Source organism: Pseudophryne corroboree, chromosome 9 (genome assembly GCF_028390025.1).
Source record: "Pseudophryne corroboree isolate aPseCor3 chromosome 9, aPseCor3.hap2, whole genome shotgun sequence".
Lineage (NCBI taxonomy): Eukaryota > Metazoa > Chordata > Amphibia > Anura > Myobatrachidae > Pseudophryne > Pseudophryne corroboree.
Window position 1 is genome coordinate 251,663,590 of NC_086452.1, and position 19,621 is coordinate 251,683,210.

General features: G+C 46.2%; 1 protein-coding gene and 1 long non-coding RNA gene across 3 annotated transcripts in view; one reads left to right on the plus strand and one right to left on the minus strand.

Moving 5' to 3' along the window:
• The window catches only part of C9H1orf21 (chromosome 9 C1orf21 homolog), a 222,978-nt gene extending 214,067 nt beyond the window's left edge, over nt 1–8,911 (minus strand). Inside the window, exon 1 of one of the 2 annotated variants that reach the window (XM_063940207.1) lies at nt 8,424–8,911. The gene's annotated coding sequence lies outside the window, so the exon portion shown is untranslated. The remainder of the gene's footprint in view (nt 1–8,423) is intronic. The other variant, XM_063940206.1, reaches the window with a different exon arrangement.
• LOC134957952 (uncharacterized) overlaps nt 1–19,621 on the plus strand; it is an 81,437-nt gene that overhangs the window by 48,774 nt on the left and 13,042 nt on the right. The gene's annotated exons all lie outside the window — the stretch shown is intronic.

The window sequence follows — 19,621 nt, forward strand, 5'->3', positions numbered from 1 at the left end:
CACATAACGTGAACTGAAACCCCCCATAATGCCTGGTAATACATCTACCTCAATGTAACATATGTATAATAATAAAGCACGTGATGGTGATCCTTTCTATATATACACAACATAAATCCACTCTGTATATTATTGGGGACCCACATACATTGTCTAAACTCAATAAGAACGGCATTAGATCTAATAAAAACTAAATACACAACATTGTAAAAAACACAAAAACTTAAATGATCTAAATTATTACGACAAGGACGATTTAAGGGTTAGTAACGTTTTCATTTTTTTTATTTTTTTTACAATTACATTCTCAGTTTGCAATATGCTAGATTATAAATGTTATTTCACAAAAGAAAACATTAGATCTGTTCACCCAACTGCTAATTTTGATTGGTAGGAAGGTGAATGCTTTGTGTAGTTTAAATAGAACAAAAACAAGCACCATTATTCAGGTGAATATGAAACTCTGGGACTGAGCTACACTTTACTGGGAAGAAGCCAGGTGGGGAGCCTTGAGTGTGAGTAGGCCGGAGCCTGTGTTATGCCAGCAGGAAGCAGGACTGAGACTGTGGGCCTTATTCAGATCTTTTAGCAAACCAAAAAAGTAAGCAATTGGACAAAACCATGCTTAACTGCAGGTGGGGCAGATGTAACGTGCAGAGAGAATTAGATTTGGGCCGGGTGTATTCAAACTGAATTCTAAATTGCAGTTCAGAAATGACGCAGCCAGTACTTACCATACATATAACAATATATCCCACCCAAATCTAAATCTCTCTGCACATGTTACATCTGCCCCTCCTGCAGTGCAACATGGTTTTTCCCAATTGCTTACTTTTTTGGTTTTCTAACAACTCTGAATAACCCCTGCAGTCAGGGGCGGATTGGGAACAAAAAGCGGCCCTGGAAAAATTTGTACTAGTGGCCCCACATGGGCAGCACCAGAGGTGTAAGGTCTAGCCATGGGCCATGGCAGCAGCACCCTTCCTCCAAGACTTTACAGATAGTGGGCATTAAATATTATATATTAAATATTATGAGCACATTATATGATACACCTTTAGAATTTTTATATAATTCTTTAGAAAGATATATTTTCTTGCTTATTACACCAACCGCGTATCCCAATCACTATTCACTCAATCTTATATGTCAGCCAAGCAGGCAGACAGAGCATAGACTAGATCATCTGCAATCACAGGCTAAGTGGCAAAGACATTTTCATATATGCAAATTATTTTGCATCTTATTCATTATGTCTATAAATAGAACCACATGTCCTCAAACAAAACAGGCCCCGCAGGTGCGTCGGCCCACCGGGGATCTACCCTGTAAGCCCTATGGCCAATCTGCCTCTGCCTGCAGTTATTTTTGGCTAAACATGTTGCAGACGAAATACCCACGTTAATCCACAAATTAACGGGTAGAAATTCTTGACCCAATTTTCTTGTCTGTCTAAAAGAGGGGTCAGGCAGGGACCAGCAAAATTGATTAAAAGCCGGGATTTTCAGACATTTCTGTCTGAAAAAGGGTATAACCCCCATATTCCTATTCTACAGGTATCTGACCCCCTAATAGAGTAGCATTGTTTAATTTGAGAGCATTGTCTGGAACTTGACATTAAAGGAGGGGGGGGGGGCTTCAGACAGTGGGGCCCACTGGGAATTTCCCTTGTACCCTATTGTACCTTAGTTTTCAGGGGAAAAAAGGAAGTGATGGTAAATTAAGTACATACAATGTAAATGTACAAAGGTAGCAGCAGATCAAATGACATAGGAACATTCAAAGGAGTTTAAACCTGAACATCACATAAAAGTCCTTAACTTCAAGCATTAAAAAAAATCAAATAAATAAATCAATCACAAACTGCCTTTAATGTTATGCATTTGGGAATGCATTTACCCAAAGGATCTCAAACACGGCCCTCAAGGCACCCTAATGGTCCAGGATTTTAGTTTATCCATGCTTTGCCACATGTGACTTAATTAGCACCTCAGTCAATTTGATTTAACCATCTGTGCTGAGCCATGGATATACCAAAAAAGTGGACCATTGGGGTGCCTTGAGGATCGCGTCTACGAACCTCTGCATTTACCCATTCATTTTAATAGTCCAATCATTTAAATGGTGACTCCAGAGTGTGTGCTACATGTTAAAATAGCATGGACACATATGGGCTATTCAAATGAATTTGAAAAGCAAAATACATAAAGTTAGAAATTAATAAATTATGGTCAGTGTAGGCAATTCTTCCAAATTTATCATCCAGCATCAGACCTATTCAGCCTTGGCTGGTTTCCATTAAAACAGAGGAACAACAAACCCAGGTTGCTTCTTTTATCCAGTCTGTAGGTAGACAGTGAAAAGGTTGTCAGTCAATATGTTGACCATTGATTGGTAACATGCTGTATGTCGACATGGCAATGGGTGACACGTCATATGGTCGACATGCATTGTTTTCATAAAAATTATTTTCAGTTTTTCAACTTTTTCATGCTTTACCATCCATGTGAACTACGATTGGAAACAGTAAACCTTGCCCGGAGAATGGCGATCAAAGCAAGCCATGCAGGGGGACGAGGTAAACTAATTGCTGGTAGTTGGACTGAGTAAACGACACCAAAAAACACTTTTTTTCTATGTAGACCTTTTCCGTGTCGACCTTTTGACCATGCCGACCTGATGATCCACACCCGGGTGCTACAGTACATTTACAGCAGTAACCATACCCACACTGATACCCAAGGAGCTGAATACTCTAAGGCACAGGTTCTCAAACTTGGTCCTCAGGACCCCACACGGTCCATGTTTTGCAGGTCACCTGTAGATTTTTAAAATGTGACAGTTGGTTATACACAGTGCAGCTGCTGGGTGACATGGAAAACGTGAACCGTGTGGGGTCCTGAGGACCGAGTTTGAGAACCACTGCTCTAAGGACATCCCACACACACAAAAAAAAAAAAACACTGCAGGGCTTCTCCCTCTACTGGTCCCCATAGGCTGTGGGAGCTGAGATAATTAAAAAGATTAGGAATCGTGGAATATCAATTTGCCACCCACTATAATGGAAAGGTCCAGAAAACCTCATTCCTTTGTACAAAAATAGTAAACAGTAATAAAACCCAGACACATATTTGTAAACTAAAGTTTAATTATATAAAGAACTACACATACAGCTGTTTCTAATAAACAAAAACTTGTATTCCAAAACAGCCATCTTTGCTTGCATTACAATGGATACTGCAAGCCAAATGAGAGCATCTTACTGTAATACATGGATATAAAATAAAAGACTAATGTACAAACTGCCCAATGCCAAGAATGGCTGGTTAAACAGAGGGAGTTCCTTTATCCACACAGCCAATCACAGGTGGTTTTCCACACTACTGTAGATGCAATGCAATTATCTGTCAGCAGCTGGAACCCCAGAAACTCTACTGTTATCACAAACCAGTAGGGAGTGACTGCATTTTTAAGTATACAGAAAGGGGGGAGGGTTGATATAATTCACTCTGAAGTTCCATACATGTGAATAGCTGAAGTACTTATTTGCCCTATTGAGTAATGGAAGTTCAATATGGACCACACACATCAATTGGAGGGAATGATAAAAATACAGCATAATGCGGGAATAGGGCTGTAACTAGGGGTGCGCGAGCGGCCCCATTACACAAGGTGCAGGGCCGAGGGGATGGCATCATCATTGCACCATGGCATCTGCATGTGGCTTGCAGGGTGCCTCAAATGGCCCCATGCAGCCAGTAGCGCTACTGCAGAGCCTACTAGAGCATTTTTAGGACACTCCTGAGCCCTGACAGTGCTCTAATTCACAAAGCTTGTATCCGCACCCCCTAGTTGTGATGTCATTATAATACTGGTTTAGTGGGTGGAGCCAGCACTAGGCACACTGAAGCAATGTTACGTCACTGGAATAGCCGCTTTCAGTAACCCCTTTTGTGTATATACACATTGTTCTTTCATATTATTAAATGAGTGGTAATGTGCTTTGAAAGCTCTAAAACAAAATTTCCAGAAAACCCTCCACAACATTAACACAAGAATAAACCCAAATATGTATTCACACAACAATTAAAAATGGCTTTATTTTTATATGTACAGTAGTTGCATACTTGGAACTTGCATTAAAATGTGAGTCAGACTTAAGCTGGCCATACACTAGAGCAAGTTTCATCTACCATCCAACTACTGTAGTTTTACTTCCAAATATCTGAAACAGATGAAAAACGATTATTCAGATAAGCTGGATGAATCTGTTTGATTTAATCAACTTGTCTGAATGACAGTTTTTGTCTATGTTCGGCAGGAAATGGCTGATAATCATTTGCTCTCATACCTTACCAAATTTCCCTTCCAACCAACCAACTAGTTGGACGGTTGGATAAAAGTTATACCCCTTTCACACAGAAAGTGAAATTACCGGGTGAAGAAGAAGTTTCACCCGATAATTTGACGATAAACACAGGTCCTTTTTCTGTGTTAAAGAGTCAACCCGGGTTGAAATTCACGGGACTTCAGCCGAGGAATTTACCAGGGTTGGAGACCTGGGAATTTTGACCTGGGTTGACCCTTTCAAACAGACGAAATACTCATGTTGATCCGCAAATTACCGGGTAGAAATTCTTGACCCAGTAAATTGTTTGAGTGTGTGAAAGAAGGGTTAAGCAGGGACCGGCAAACATCCAGGCACTGAAATGCCAGGTAAAAGCCGGAATTTTCAGACATTTCGGTCTGAAAAGGGTATTAGTCTAGTGTACAGTCAGCGTAATAGCTTTAAAATCAGTAGCAACACTCATTAGAGACATACACTAGAATTGCATATATGACCTGAAGTTTGTTCAAGCTATAAAAGTCCACCTCGTACTCTTTTGGGTAATAAAAAAAAAGGTAAACAGTGAGAACAGTGATATACTGTAACTAACATTTTATAGCCATCAGGAGTTGGAAATATGAAAAAAAAAAAACCATGGTGTCCCAGGATAACTGGGACACATGGACCTCATGCATGTGTGACTTCCTTTGTATTTAAAGCGAAGCCATTTCATATATCAAAACGCCTTTGGAGGAAACTTGCATTTGTAAGTAACAAGACTGAAAATGTGTTTTGCAGTTAACTAAACAACACAGAATTAAAATAAAATGATATGGTGGCTGTCTTCAAGGGATCTGGTCAGGATCCCGGTGGTCGGGATCCCGGCAGTCAAAATACCTATGTTGGCATCCTGATCAGGCTCACAATCCCTGCACCAGGATCCCGACCGCCGGGATCCCACACAAGCGTTTAAGCCTCGTTTAGGTCTAGGCTATGGGCCAGGGGGTTAGGTTTAGGCTGTGGGGAGGGAGAGTTAGGTTTAGGCTGCTGGCGGGGGAGGGTTAGGATTAGACTTCATGGGGGGGGGGTAGGTTTAGGCTGCTGGGTTAGGGTGCCATTGGGGAAAGTATACTTAACATCCGCGGTATGTCGATCCCAACCCGTCTGCAACTACTATTACTTATATCCCTAAATCTCCTGTGCAGGATTTAAAACAAAAATCCTGAACACAGGACCTATTGGGGGTGCATGAGATTGGACTTGGGAAATATGGGGCTAGAGGATGCTCTGGAAAAATATTAAAATGGCAACAGTAATCCTGCTATGGTTTACGGTTATTGTAAGATATATTTTTTTCTCTTAAAATACCATTTCATTTATTATTATTTATGTCTTACATGAATTAATAAGCGAGGGCCTTTCGTTAGACATATTTGTGGTTGAAGCTTTTTATTACACTGCTATAAGCATGCATACAAATGCAATATCCCACAGACCTGCAACAGGAGGTATATAGGCCCTCATTCTGAGTTGATCGCAGCAGCAAGAAAGTTAGCAATTGGGCAAAACCATGTGCACTGCAGGGGAAGCAGATATATCATGTGCAGAGAGAGTTAGATTTGGGTGGGTTATTTTGTTTCTGTGCAGGGTAAATACTGACTGCTTTATTTTTACACTGCAAATTAGATTGCAGATTGAACACACCCCACCCAAATCTAACTCTCTCTACACATGTTATATCTACCCCTCCTGCAGTGCACATGGTTTTGCCCAATTGCTAACTTTCTTGCTGCTGCGATCAACTCAGAATGAGGGCCATAGTGCTTCCCATTATGGGGGTTATTTCGAGTTGTTCGCTCGCTAGCAGTTTTTAGCAACCGTGCAAACGCATTGTTGCCGCACACCGGGGAGTGTTTTTTCACTTTGCAGAAGTGCGAACACCTGTGCAGCAAAGCGCCTGCAAAAACATTTTGTGCAAAACAAGACCAGCCCTGGACTTACTCTTCATGTGCGTTGATTCTAACGTTGGAGGGATGGCTTTTGACGTCACTCACCCGCCCAGCGTTCGCACAGCCACGCCTGCATTTTCCCTGGCATGCCTGCGTTTTTTCAAACACTCCTAGAAAACGGTCAGTGACACCTAGAAACGCCCTCTTCCTGTCAATCTTCTTGCGCCCACCAGTGCGAATGAAAACGTCACTAGTACCTGTGCAAAACCACAAAGGACTTTGTACCCGTACGTCGCACGTGCGCATAGCGGTGTATACGCATGCGCAGATTAGCCAATTTTTACACTGATCGCTGTGCTGCGAACAACAGCAGCTAGCGAACAACTCAGAATGACCCCCTATAAGCATAAGACCCAATGATAATATCTCCAATGCCTCTGTCAGTAGGTAAGGAGGGTACACTCACTCATTGTCAACTTATACCCCTTTTCCACTTGGTAGCACGGGTCACAGCCGGGAGCCTGACACGGCTGCGACCCGTGCTAGAGCCCCCTTCTACACTAGCTCACCAACCCGGCATAGAATTCACCCAACCCCTCAACAAACTTTTCACCAAATACCCCCCTTTGATATATAACCAATCTGTCCCACAAATCAATGCGTTTCCCTGTACAACAGGTGCAATTATTCTATAATAGTAGATGTGTGTTATACAGACGTTTTGCAGAAATTACCCTGTCTACTGTCAAATACTGTATAAATTATTCAGTCTCATAATTCTAAGTGAGTATTTATCAAATTTCAGAAAGCAATAAAATTGTGAGAGATAAGTGCCAGCCAATCAGCTGCTGCCTTACATTGTACAGGCTATGCTAGAAAAATGACAGAAACCGATTGGTTGGTACTGTATCTCTCAGCTTTGACAAATAATCCTCTTAATGTGAAACAAGTTGGAATTCTAAAACATTATACATGTAATTTTCTACTCAACAGATGTGACAAATCCCCCAAAATAATAATAATAATTAAGTATAAATTAAACATGATGCATATACATTAAAAAAAATAAAAAACTTAAGTGGGTGCGTACAAGATGAACCGTGCATCTGAGTCATCAGTCACTGAGCATGTTGTTTGTAGTTACAATTGACCCTCCCAGAATGTAGCATTAGTGTTCACCTTCTGACCTATTATACTGTAGGCAGTCATTCCAAGGAATTCCAGTCTGCTGATAAACTGAAAGACATGTCCCAGGCATATTATAGGAAGACATGTCCCAGGCATATTATAGGATTAACACCGCACTGATTGACCCTACTCAAAGCAATCTCCACAATACAGGTACACATTGTGGATAGGAAGCCCAGCAAGCTGCACTGCAATTGCCATGCACATGAAAACAATGTACTCCTCTCAACAGGAAATTCCCATTATTCATAAAGATTTTATTTCATAGCGATGCTGCAAAAACAGGAAGAGGAGTCCACATTTAACCATGACAAAAAGGGAAGGAGAAGTTATGGACAAATACATGCCCTCTGGCAGTCAACTTGTTCAATCAGCAGACTTCCAACAGAACTAGGAATAGGAGTACAGACACACACCCACAATTTGAAATCATATTTGGAAGCTGAAGGCAACCTGTACCCAGGTTTCAGTGCACTTCTGTTGCCAACCTAACCTCTAGGTCAGGACAAGGTGTAGGCCAATAATACAAAAGTCTAAAATGTAACAATAATAACATTTTAAAATAAGCCAATATAAACTTGAGTTATGTAACAGTGTAACGAAAGACAATTCAATGTATAATGGCTAACTTATGGCGAGTCAAAATAAATAAACACATATTAGAGGAGGAAAGAACACATACAATACATAGTAAACATAATACATTACATGTGTTTATGACACAGTGAGATATATATATATATATATATATACATATACACACACACACACACACACACATACATATATTAGATTTGTAAATATACAGACAGATGCTTCTAAATAAGGTGTCGCTATAAATAACCAGAGCAGAGCTGGGATAAGGAAGAGAGACACAATCTTACTGTCTGACATAGCTGACATAAGACTGCGGCCCTTTGTAACCTGCATATAAATAAACAGCGCAATTGGAAACTCACCAGTGATGATTGCTGTCTCCCCAATGACAGGGGCTCCGGCGCAGCCTCCTACCTTCCAGCGATGCCGCTGCGTTAGACGGACGATTTATTAGAATGCGTTTACTCCAGAGTGCAGGAGACAGAAGCAATGACGATTGGATGAATAGACCTTTGGGGTGATGCACAGTAGAACAGAAGTGTAAATGCTCCTTTTTGCAGACGCTCAGCAGGAAAAGAGAAGAAGAAGAAAAAGCCCAGGAGAGGGGGGAGAGGGAGCGGGTGGGAGGGGTGAGAGACAGCTACTCATTTAGACGGCCGGTCTAGCAGCAGCAGGCCTTCCTAATGCACAGGCTGTGGCTGCAGGCAGATTGCTCCTTATCACTGCAGCTGACATGGACTGTGAGTCTGCTGCTGTGATGTAGTCGGTGGCATGCATCAGCCAGACAGTAGCACATCTGCACTCACATACTACATCATTGAGGATTCAGAAACCCCATGCAATGCTCCCTGACTCAGACATCAGATATAGCTCTTGTTAATGTGGAAGGAGCTAAAGCTCAGTGAGACCTGGCACGTCTGTTTTAGGAGACTGATACTATGCAATATTAATCATGCTTGTTTAAAAAGGCTGCTGATATATTATTACATATGGGTGTCTGTGTCTCTTCCATTGATCAAATTAAAGCCCCCATCCACTAGGGAGTTTTATCTCAGCAATGAGTTGGATCCATTTTTCCTGCAATCTGTCTGGGAGCTTCCCGGGAGCCCTGCGATTGCGATATGCTACTTGAGTTTATTTTTTACATGTGATTTATCTCATGCGATCAATCGTTATTAAACCTATTTCTGTGCAATTGAGATAAATATTCTGATCATCCCATGTGATCTGCGTCTGCAATGCGAGGCTCACGGGAACACGCCTTGCATCTCAATTGCACGAAAATGACATGTGATGTGACACTTTTCATGCAATCCGTCTCAATCGCATAAAAAGAGCCCATATCGCACTAGTGGATGGGGGCCTTTAATGTAACTTACTACTGAGATTAAGACCCCTTTCATCAGAACCGTGAAATTGCCGAGTGTAGCACTCTGGTAAATCCTGGGTCTGAGCTACGTGACCCTGATTGGGAGATGGGTCGCATCGGTCGTTTGCATTCAGATATACAGTATCAAAGTCCAGGGTTGCTGCACGTTCTCGTGCATAAACCCGAGATTTAGCTGCATGCCTGAAAGGGCTCTTCGGGTAATGTGCAGCGCTTTTGAAGGTTAGAGGGCAGCGCAGTGCAGGCCCCGAAGTGCAGTATAGCCGGTTGCCTATCACTGATATTGGCTTTTTGAGACATTATATTGAACAGATAAAATAATCTTTTAAATGTTAAATTAAATTGGTAAATTATTATCTGACGGTGACATAACACAAGTGCTGGCCATACACTAGGTCAATATTGTGTGCGAATACATGATAGTGACCCATCATTCGACCCATCGAAGCAATGCGGGGCCCCACGGGTCATACATTGCATCAACGGATCATATGTGCTGCACATATGATCAGTCAATTCCGCCCGGCAATTTCGGAGGTTCGATAGATCGTACCGTACAATCTATCGCACGCCAGGGAGCTGGGGAGGGTGTGGTGGTGGTGGTGGTGGGGGGGGGGTCATTGGACGGCTCGCATTTAATGTATGGGCGGCATAAGGCTGCATACACACTATGAGATATTGCATACAATATTGCTGATATTGTATGATTGCATACAATATCGCATAGTGTGTACACATGATTTATCATATGATGTGCGGCCCCGTGGGTTGCATTTGACATCCAACATCTGTCCTGCATGCAGTCTTGATGGTGCAGTATTGTAACCTTTTTTTGTAGTGTGTACATACGATTTTAGGGTGTTGACGTAAGCCTGGACCCTCCTCCTTCTTGTGCTCCTTAAAAACAACTCCAGCCCCATAAGATATAATTTCATCTTATCTCATTGTTTCATCGTTTAGCATGTATGCCCGATATCGTATGTCGGGATATTGTATACAGTATCCCATGGAAAGCACATCGTACTAGTATGTACATAGCCTAAAATCCCAGTACCTCATAAGCTGACAGAAAATACCTAATAGAATTGACTTATGCACTAATGACAGTAGTGTGTCACCTTACCATCAAAGCATATAAATGGGAGTGACAAATGCAATCAGGCATTTATTTGTACAGCAAAGGTATAAAGAAGTGACAATTTTTTCTTTATCGAGGGCAAAATGCAACACTGCACACAAATCATAATTTAATTGACTTGTGAAACATCTTGTTAAATATATAGGCGCTACTCACAAGGGGACATTCAAGAGCAACACTATTATAGTGATACACAGTATATTGCCATTATTTTGTAGGATCTGAGCACTACTGTACTTGCATCGGTCACCCACCCATTACCCCAGATCTACCTCTTGTCACCTCAGGATGAGTCACAATATGCTGATTGGTTAATGCCTTTCCCTTTGGCTTTCATCAGTGACCCCCAAACCTTGATATAAGGTAGGACCAAATCCAGCGCAATGCGGTAAGTATTGCAGGGGACAGCCGGCTTACTTCTATGCTGCTATTCGCTGCTTCTCCTGTCAAGTTTTTTTCTTTGCCGCACTGAGGAAGCGCGTGCATATTCATCCACCAGAGCTGCAGATACCCCTACTGTAGGTAAGAGAGCACCGCCAGCCCGAGAGAGACTCGGAGATACTCAGACATGTCGGTCACCACCACGCATGAGAAGAGGAGCATATCTGCCACAGCCAGCACCACAGCTGCCACCAGTACCGTGAGGTCAGGTGAGGCAGAGCACTCCTGTCATACTCCAGTATACTCCAGAGTTTTGACTGATATTATAAATATATTCTTTGTATTATTCTCATCATTTTTATAGTCAAAACTCTGGAGTATACTGGGGTATGACAGAGGAGGCACTGCCTCACCTGCCTACCTTGTCTGCATATTTCTGATCAAAACTCACTTAGGGGGTCTATTTACTAAGCCTTGAACAGAGATAAAGTGGACGGAGATAAAGTACCAGCCAATCAGCTCCTAACTGCCATGTCACAGGCTGGGTTTGAAAAATGACAGTTAGGAACTGGTTGGCTGGTACTTTATCTCCGTGCACTTTATATCCATCTTGGGGGTATATTTACTAAGCTCCCGATTTTGACTGATTTGGTGTTTTTTCTTCAAAGTGTCATCTCGGGAATTTACTAAACTCAAATCTTGGCAGTGATGAGGGCATTCGTATTTTTTTTGAAGGCAAAGAAAAAAAAAATACGAATGAATACATCATCGGTCAAACACGCCTGTTATTTTATACAACTCGGTAATTTACTAAAAATTTGTATTCACAATCAGTGCCGGCAATAGCCAAACACTGCCGTGAAAAAATACAAATCGTAAAACAAAGCAGTTTTCAAATAGACCTGCATTTTTTTACCGTATTCTGATAGGCATGCACGGATCAATGAGATCCGTGCATGCTTATCAGTGGGAAGGGGTGGGAATGGGTTAAAAATCAGATTATTTTTTTTGCGTGGGGTCCCCCCTCCTAAGCATAACCAGCCTCGGGCTCTTTGAGCCGGTCCTGGATGTAAAAATACAGGGAAAAAATTGACTGGGGTTCCCCCATATTTTAACAACCAGCACCGGGCTCTGTGCCTGGTCCTGGTGCAAAACATACGGGGGACAAAAAACGTAGGGGTCCCCCGTATTTCTAACACCAGCACCGGGCTCCACTAGTCAGAGAGATAATGCCACAGCCGGGGGACACTGTTATATTGGTCCCTGCGGCCCTTGCATTAAATCACCAACTAGTCACCCCTGGCCGGGGTACCCTGGAGGAGTGGGGACCCCTTAAATAAAGGGGTCCCCCTTCCAGCCACCCAAGGACCAGGGGTGAAGCCCAAGCCTGTCCCCCCATCCGTGGGCGGTGGATGGGAGGCTGATAGCCTTTTGTGTAAAAAAAGAATATTGTTTTTTTTGTAGCAGAACTACAAGTCCCAGCAAGTCTCCCCCGCAGGCTGGTGCTTGGAGAACCACAAGTACCAGCTTGCGGGGAAAAACAGGCCCGCTGGTACCTGTAGTTCTACTACAAAAAAAATACCCAAATAAAAACAAGACACACACACCATGAAAGTATAACTTTAATGTATATACATGCACACTTACATACACACATACTTACCTATGTTGACACGAAGCACTCGGTCCTCTTGTCCAGTAGAATCCAGGGGTACCTGTAAATAAAATTATACTTACAAAGAATCCGGGGTAGATCGGTCCTCTTCTTAAAAGTTATAATCCACGTACTTGGTAAAATAAAAAAAACGAAAAACCCGGTCCACGCACTGAAAGGGGTCCCGTGTTTACACAGGGAACCCCTTTCCCCGAATGTCGGGACCCCCGTGACTCCTGTGAAAGGGGGTCCCTTCAGCCAATCAGGGAGCGCCACGTCATGGCACTCTCCTGATTGGCTGTGCGCTCCTGCACTGTCAGTCAGGCGGCGCACTGTGGATACAATGTAGCGCAGCGGCGCTACATTATATCCAATGGTGGGAACTTTGCGGTCTGCGGTAGACCACGAGGTTAAGTGGGGTCACTCTTGTGGTTGGCCCCACTTAACCTTGCGGTCTACCGCAGACCGCAAAGTTCCCACCATTGGATATAATGTAGCGCCGCTGCGCTACATTGTATCCACAGTGCGCTGCCTGACTGACAGTGCAGTGCCATGACATGGCGCTCCCTGATTGGCTGAAGGGACCCTCTTTGACAGGAGTCACGGGGGTCCCGACATTCGGGGAAAGGGGTTCTATGTGTAAACATGGGACCCCTTTCAGTGCGTGGACCGGGTTTTTTATTTTTTTATTTTACCTAGTACGTGGATTATAACTTTTAAGAAGAAGACAGATCTACCCCGGATTCTTTGTAAGTATAATTTTATTTACAGGTACCCCTGGATTCTACTGGACAAGAGGACCGAATGCTTCGTGTCAACATAGGTAAGTATGTGTGTATGTAAGTGTGCATGTATGTACATTAAATTTATACTTTAACGGTGTGTCTTGTTTTTATTTGGGTATTTTTTTGTAGTAGAACTACAGGTACCAGCGGGCCCGTTCCCCCCCCGCATGCCGGTACTTGTGGTTCTCCAAGAACCAGCTTGCGGGGGAGGCTTGCTGGGACTTGTAGTTCTGCTACAAAAAATATATTCTTTTTTTACACAAAAGGCTATCAGCCTCCCATCCACCGCCCATGGATGGGGGGGGACAGCCTCGGGCTTCTCCCCTGGTCCTTGGGTGGCTGGAGGGGGGGACCCCTTGACTTAACGGGTCCCCACTCCTCCAGGGTACCCCGGCCAGGGATGACTAGTTGGTGATTTAATGCCAGAGCCGCAGGGACCAATACAACAGTGTCCCCCGGCTGTAGCATTATCTCTCTGACTAGTGGAGCCCGGTGCTGGTGTTAAAAATACGGGGGACCCCTACATTTTTTATCCCCCGTATTTTTTGCACCAGGACCAGGCGCAAAGCCCGGTGCTGGTTGTTAAAATATGAGGGAACCCCAGTCAGTTTTTTCCCTGTATTTTTACAACCAGGACCGGCTCAAAGAGCCCGAGGCTGGTTATGCCTAGGAGGGGGGATCCCACACAATTTTTTTCAGGATTTTTAACACTTTATACACTTCTTTTAAGGTACACAATGAAGCCCTGCACGGATCTCACAGATCCGGCCGGGATTCATTGTGTTAAGTCCGGCAGTGTTTTACTAATCACTCCCGTAAAACACTGCCTGACATTACGAATGACATCGACATCGGAAAACACGAAAATGCAGAGTACGACAGCATAGTAAATGAGGCGTAAAAAAAACAAAAAGTTGAAAATTCACACATTCAATGTCATTCATATTTAATCTCCCTCCAAATCCTGACAATTACGAATCTTAGTAAATATACCCCTAAGGCTTAGTAAATACACCCCCAAGTTTCCAGCAGTATATACTGCTGCACCACTGTATAATGCCCACTTGAAGCATCGGGTTAATATATGTGTGTGTAAATCTGGCTGATACTAACCAGTGCCTCCCCAGCCATTTTCTTCACCACACGTCAAACGTCACCGCCGCCCACCAGCAACAACAATGGGGAGAACTGCATCATGTGCAAGAGCCGGCTGAGTGCAGTGCAGGTGCCTTAGCTGCTGTCATGTCTCCACTTCATGTGCCAGAGCTGCCTGATTGCTGAGTCTGCTGACTACAGTGCTGCAGAACCCGATTTGGGTAAGTTCTCCTGTCATACTGGTACCCCCTTCCCCTATCATATCTGGCTCTCCCCTGTCTGCTACCCTCACATGCTACCACCACCAGGAGCAGGCTACAAAACAAAATACAGAGTGTCTTCTTGGAGTCAAGCCCTCTCAGCAGGACTCCCATGTCTGCTGGCACCCACTGCATCTCCCAAGCGTCTCCCATTGTTTATAACCCACTTCATCTCCCAAGCGTCACCCACTGCCTCTCCCCAGTGTCTCCCACTGCCTCTTCCTAGCATCACCCACTGCATCTTCCCAGCGTCACTTACTGTCTGTCATCCACTGCCTCTGCCCAGCATCTCCCACTCCCTCTCCCCAGCGCTACCCCATTCCTGTCACCAACTGCCTCTACCCAGCGTCATCCACTGCTTCTCCCCAGCATCTACCACTGCCTCTCCCAATGTCACCCACTGCCTGTCCTCCACTGCCTCTCCCCAATGCTACCCACTGCCTGTCACCCACTGCCTCTCCTCCACATCTCCTACTGCCTATCACCCACTGTCTCTCCAGCATCACACTGTGCCTCTCCCCAGTGTCTCCCACTGCCTGTCACCCATTGCCTGTCACCCACTGACTCTGCCTAGCATCACATACTGTCTATCCCCATTGTAATCCACTGCCAGTCACCCACTGCCTTCCCCAGTGTTACCCACTGCCTCCCCCCAGCGTCATCCACTGCCTGTCACCCACTGAGTCTCCCCAGGGTTACCAATTGCCTCTAACCCACTGCCTCTCCCCAGTGTCACCTACTGCCTGTCACCACGATCTGTCTCCAGCATCACCCATTGCCTGTCACACACTGCCTCTCCCCTGTGCCACCCACTGCCTGTCATTCACTGCCTCTTCGAAGTGCCACTCACAGCCTCTCCCCAGCATCACCCATGGCCTGTCTACCACTGCCTCCCACCAGTATCTCCCACTGTCTCTCCCAGTGTCATCCACTGCATGTCACCCACTGTCTCTGCCCAGAGTCACTCACTGTCTTTTCCCAGCGCCACCCACTGCCTCTTTCTAGCATCACCCACTGCTTCTCCCCAGCAACACCCACTGCCTTTCCCCAACATCACCCACTGCCTTTAACCGGGATGCAGTTAAAATGTCGGCTGTCAGGATCCCAGCACTCAGGATACTGATGCCAAAATCCCGACAGCCAATGCCCATGACACCCATACAGTGGGAATAGATCCTGTGGAGAGTGCAGCATGGCGAGCGCAACGAGCCCACAAGGGGACTCTTAGCACTCACCCTGATGCCAGCATTCTGGCGGACAGGATGCAGCTGTCGCGATATTGACAGCCGGCATCCCGTCCGCAGGGATGACGTATGTAATCCCTTTCACCTCCTACCGCTCCCAAACATCTATCACTGCCTGTCACCCACTACCTATCACAAACTACTTCTCCAAGCATCACTCACTGCCTCTCCCTAGTTCCACCCACTACATCTCCCCAGTGTTACCCACTTCCTGTCATCCTCTGCCTGTCACCCACTGCCTCTCCCCAGTTCCACTCACTGCCTTTCCTTGGCGATATCCACTGCCTCTCCCCGCATCACCCACTACCTGTTACCCACTACCTCCACCCAGAGTCTGATGCTGTCTCTCCCTAATGTCACCCACTGCCTGTCACCCACTGCCTCTCCCCAGCATAATCTACTGCCTGTCACCCACTACCTCTCCCTAGCGCCACCCACTGCCTCTCCCTAGCATCACCCACTGCCTGTCACCCACTGCCTATCCCCAGCATAATCTACTGCCTGTCACCCACTGCCTCTCCCTAGCACCACCCACTGCCTGTCACCCACTACCTCCACCCAGAGTCTCCCACTGTCCCTCTCTAATGTCACCCACTGTCTGTCACCCACTGACTCTCCCCAACATAATCTACTGCCTGTCACCCACTGCCTCTCCCTAGCACCACCCACTGCCTGTCACCCACTACCTCCACCCAGAGTCTCCCACTGTCTCTCTCTAAAGTCACCCACTGTCTGTCACCCACTGCCTCTCCCCAATGTAATCTACTGACTGTTACCCACTACCTCCACCCAGAGTCTGACGCTGTCTCTCCCTAATGTCACCCACTGCCTGTCACCCACTGCCTGTCACCCACTGCCTGTCACCCACTGCCTCTCCCCAGCATAATCTACTGTCTGTCACCCACTACCTCTCCCTAGTGCCACCCACTGCCTCTCCCTAGCATCACCCACTGCCTGTCACCCACTGCCTATCCCCAGCATAATCTACTGCCTGTGACCCACTGCCTCACCCTAGCACCACCCACTGCCTGTCACCCACTACCTCCACCCAGAGTCTCCCACTGTCCCTCTCTAATGTCACCCACTGTCTGTCACCCACTGCCTCTCCCCAACATAATCTACTGCCTGTCACCCACTGCCTCTCCCTAGCACCACCCACTGCCTGTCACCCACTACCTCCACCCAGAGTCTCCCACTGTCTCTCTCTAATGTCACCCACTGTCTGTCACCCACTGCCTCTCCTCAACATAATTACTGCCTGTCACCCACTGCCTCTTCTTAGCACCACCCACTGCCTCTCCCTAGCATCACCCACTGCCTGTCACCCACTACCTCTCCCCAGCATAATATACTGCCTGTCACCCACTGCCTCTCCCCAGTAGTAGCGTAGTTTACACATTACGATCCAGTAGTGGTGCCACTTCTACATAACACCCCCAGTAGTAGCGCAGCTTTTACATAACAGCCCCAGTAGTAGCGCAGCTTTTACATAACAGCCCCAGTAGTAGTGCTGCTTACACATAATGCCCCCAGTAGTAGCGCTGCTTACATATAACGCCCCCAATAGCAGCACCGCTTACACATAACAGCCCAGTAGTAGCGCCGTAACTACATAACGCCCCCAGTAGTAGCGCTGCTTACACATAATGCCCCCAGTCAGGGCCGGTGCTAGGGTGTTCGGCGCCCTCCTGCAAAATATAAATTTGCGCCCTCCCATACTTTACATGCAGGGCCGGGGGGTTAACATGGCCTCTTGGGCCCCCGAGCTGCAGGAGATCCGTGCACGCCTATGGATGTGAACTCTCTGCCCACAAACATTCTGTGCAGCTCTAGTTACGGCCCGGCACACAGAGTGCCGTAACTAGACATTTTACCGCTGTGTGCAAGAGAGGGCATCGCCCCCCTCCCCTGCATGTAAAATAGGGGCAGTGCACGCCGCAGGCGCGTGCAAAAAATATAGGGGCACGGTCAGCGTGCCCTTTTTACACATTACGGCAGCCAGCGTCCCCCTTTTTACACATTACGGCAGCCAGCGGCCCCTTTTTACACATTACGGCGGACAGAGTCCCCTTTTTACACATTACGGCAGACAGCGTCCCCATTTTTACACATTACGGCAAACAGCATCCCACTTTTTACACATTACGGCAAACCGCGTCCCACTTTTTACACATTACGGCAAACAGTGTCTCCCTTTTTACACATTACGGCAGACAGCGTCCCCTTTTTAAATACAAACACACACATCCATACACACACACACACACACACACACACACACACTTTCTCTCTCACACTCTTTTTGCATCCCCTTACCACAATCTTGCTGGCCAGATCTTCCACAGTCTGCTAGCCTGGTCCGTGTAGCTCCGCCCCCTTGGTACGTGTAGCTCCGCCCCCTTGGTCCATGTAGCTCCACCCCCTTTCGTCAGACCGCAAACTGACACTCCTCTCCTCTCACTGTCACACTCCAGGGGAGAGAGGAGAAGGAGTCATGCTGCCGGCGCTGCTGCGGCTGCCTGTCAGTGTGACAGGGCAGACGCAGCAGCCAGCAGCAGGGGGGACAGGACGGCGCTTCAGCAGGGATGCAGAGCACTGAAGGCGCCTCTCCTGCCCGGCGCCTACCTGCACTGCATCCCTTTGCTGAGCGGGTAGCGCCGGGCCTGCCCCCAGTAGTAGCGCTGCTTACACATAACGCCCCCAGTATTAGCACCGCTTACACATAACACCCGCAGTAGTAGCACAGCTTACGAATGACATCCCCAGTAATAGTTTTGCTGCATACGCATAACACCCCCAGTAGTAGTGCCGCTTATGCATAATGCCCACAGTAGTAGAGCCGCTTACACATAACACCCCAATAGTAGCGCAGCTTACACATAATGCCCAAGTAGTAGCGCTGCTTATACATAATGCCCCAGCAGTAGTGCCACTTATGCAAAACTCCCACAAAAGTGCAACTTATTCATATTTTTGCCAACCCCCATCCTGGCCCCCACACATATATATACACACACACACACACACACACACACACACACACACACACACACACACACACACACACACACACACACACACACACACACACACACATATACTTTCTCACTCACTTTCCCTCCACTTACCTATTAACGTCTGGCTGGCCGGATCTGGAGCAGCACTTCCTCCTCTGTAGCATTCTGCTGGTCCCATGTAGCTCTGCCATCTCTGTCAATGTAGTTCCACCTTCCGTCAGTGTAGCTCCACCCACTTTTCAATGCCCAACACTGCCGCTGTCACCAGGGGGAGGCAGTAGGCTCCAGCAGGGAGAGAGAATGCCTCTCCTGCCTGGCGCCTTCCTGCTCTGCATCCCTTTGCTGAGCGGGTGACGCCGGGCCTGATAACATGTATTCCCCACCTCCATTCACAGTTAATACAGTATAGTGATTCATTCATGCTGTCTACTAGCAGCAGCGCCCAACTATAGTAACTTGTGCAGTCCATGCTTAAAACCATGTCCCGTACAACAAAGGAGGCACTCAGTAGTTCCTATCCTCTAATGCAGACCATAGTCTAATGATCCCCCCCCCCCAACCAGCTCTAAAGCAGACTCCTGCATTGATATTATGGGTAA